This window comes from Penaeus japonicus, unplaced genomic scaffold (assembly GCF_977035675.1).
Source record: "Penaeus japonicus unplaced genomic scaffold, GWHDUDI00000001_assembly GWHDUDI00000040, whole genome shotgun sequence".
Lineage (NCBI taxonomy): Eukaryota > Metazoa > Arthropoda > Malacostraca > Decapoda > Penaeidae > Penaeus > Penaeus japonicus.
This window is the reverse complement of record NW_028234442.1, coordinates 22,057,013-22,059,512: the sequence shown is the minus strand read 5'-3', so window position 1 is coordinate 22,059,512 and position 2,500 is coordinate 22,057,013. Positions and strand designations below refer to the sequence as shown.

At 34.1% G+C, this 2,500-nt stretch overlaps 1 protein-coding gene across 2 annotated transcripts in view; it reads right to left on the bottom strand.

The window, feature by feature from the left end:
• LOC122246852 (uncharacterized) overlaps positions 1–2,500 on the bottom strand; it is an 8,023-nt gene that overhangs the window by 3,825 nt on the left and 1,698 nt on the right. The window lies entirely within an intron of this gene.

Sequence of the window (2,500 nt, the reverse complement as noted above, 5' to 3'; positions counted from 1 at the left end):
TGATTAATGATATAACAAAACTGAACCTCAATGAAATTATCAAAGTTGAGAGTGCCTTTAGAGAGGGCAAATATTTAAAGGAGGCTTTGAGACCAAGGCCAATTAAGGTCAAATTAGAAAATGAAAAACAGAAATGGAAACTGATTGGAAAGAATATGAAACTAAAGGAAATTGATGAATATAAAGAAGCATGGATATCACCGGACTTGAGCTATGAAAAAAGGCAAAGTCAAAAAATGTTGATAAATAAACTAAGAGAAAACAGAGAAAAAGACGGAGCAGGAAAACACTGGTATATCACCAGCAACAGACAAGGACATTCAGTCCTGCGAAGCATACCTATTCGAACAAAGGCAGGTAATGAAACACCCACCGCTACACCGGGGGAAGGTCCAGCTCCCCCAAAGTAGGGGGAAACGACATCAATTATCTAACAACAGTAGGTAATGTAGACAGGCAAAGAAATAATTTATTTGAGACTCTCATGTTGCTAAATATACAGGGATTATATCCAAAAAGTAGCCAGACAAAACCTACATATCTAGAGGACATGGCAAAGATCAACAATTATTCAATGATAGCTCTTACAGAAACTCATCTGAATGAAGACATAAAAAATGAAGAAATTAAAATTGATAACTATGAGTTAATAAGGAAAGATAGAAATAAGAGAAGCAGAGGAGGAGTAGCTCTTTATATCAGGAAAGAATTAGCAACTAGAATGGATACTGTAATAGAATACTCTAATAATATAGTAGAAATACTAGGGGTATTGGCAAAAGATACAAAAAAGCTATACATTATTTTATACAGACCTCCTGGAACAACAGAAACATCTTTCAATGAATCACTAGGCATTATTAGTAATTACATTGTCAATACAAGGGAAATTGAAGCTATTATTATACTTGGCGATTTTAATTTCCCCTTTATCGATTGGGAAACAAAGAAAATAAAGATAGGAGCAAATGCCACTAAAGATGAAAAACAACAAGCGAGAATGCCTTTAGATTTTGAAGAAAATTTTTACCTTAACCAAATCATCAATATTCCAACAAGGGAAGAAAATATACTGGACCTTGTTTTCATTAGTATAGGGGAAGATGTACACAACATATCATCAACTTATACAGCCCAATCGGACCACAAAATAATTGAAATCACAATGAATAAGTTAAATAATCAGAAAAGTAGTAAAAAACAGATAGCCGAAGCAGAAAAGAGTCTCAGATCTTTAAACTTTAGCCATAATCAAATAGATTGGAAAAAAATAAATGCAACACTAGAAAAGCCACTGAAAGATATTGACGTCCTCTTAACACCAAAAGATATACTAGAGAAGCTTTATAATGCATTTAAAGATGTTTGTAGAATGTTTGTCCCCAAAAAAAACAACAGAAACAAGAATATTATACCAAGAGATCGAAGGATCATGTTAAGAAACAAAAAAAAAAAGGTTAACAAATTGAAAAAAACAACAGATCAGATCAAGAGAGAAAGGATCAAAGCAGAGATAAGGGTTTTGGAAGATAAATTAAAACTGTCTATAAGTAACCAAAAAGCAGCCGAAGAAAAAAGAGCTGTGGAGGCTATAAAACAGAATGCAAAATATTTTTTCTCATATGCAAACAACAGGTTAAAGAGGAGAACAGAAATTGGGCCTCTTGAGAATAATGGTGCATTGGTAACTGATTCAAAGGAAATGGCTGAATTACTCAAATTGCAATATGAAGAAGTCTATAGTGTCCCAAGAATAGAAAAATTAATATCAGACCCACAGAAACATTTTAGTATTATTAGTAATGAAGATGAATGTCTCACTGACTTCATATTCGATGAAAAAGATATTCTTGAAGCAGTAAGTGAAATACCAACAAACTCAGCAGCTGGGCCAGATGAAATCCCAGCAATCTTTTTAAAAAACTGCAAAGAAACCATAGCAAAGCCACTGGTAACTTTGTGGAGGAAATCTTTGGACATGGGGACTATCCCCTGCTTACTGAAAGAGGGTACTATAATTCCAATATATAAAGGTGGAAACAAAGGTCAGGCCAAAAATTATAGACCAGTAGCACTAACATCTCATATAATAAAAATATTTGAAAGGGTAGTGAGGAAAAAAATTGTTCAATTTTTAGAAAAAGAAAACAAGATAAATCCCGGGCAACATGGATTCAGAAGTGGTAGATCTTGTTTATCACAGATCCTGACACACTTCGAACACATACTAAGGGACCTAACTGAAAATAGAGAAGTTGACGTAATATATCTAGACTTTGCAAAAGCTTTTGACAAAGTAGATCACGGCATCCTGCTACATAAGATTAAAGACCTTGGAATCGGCGGGAAAGTTGGAAGATGGATTTACAACTTCCTAATAAATCGTAAACAAAAAGTACAAATTAATGGGCTTTACTCAAAGGAAACGATTACTATGAGTGGGGTGCCACAAGGGTCCGTTCTTGGGCCCTTGTTATTCCTTATTATGATTGGTGACATT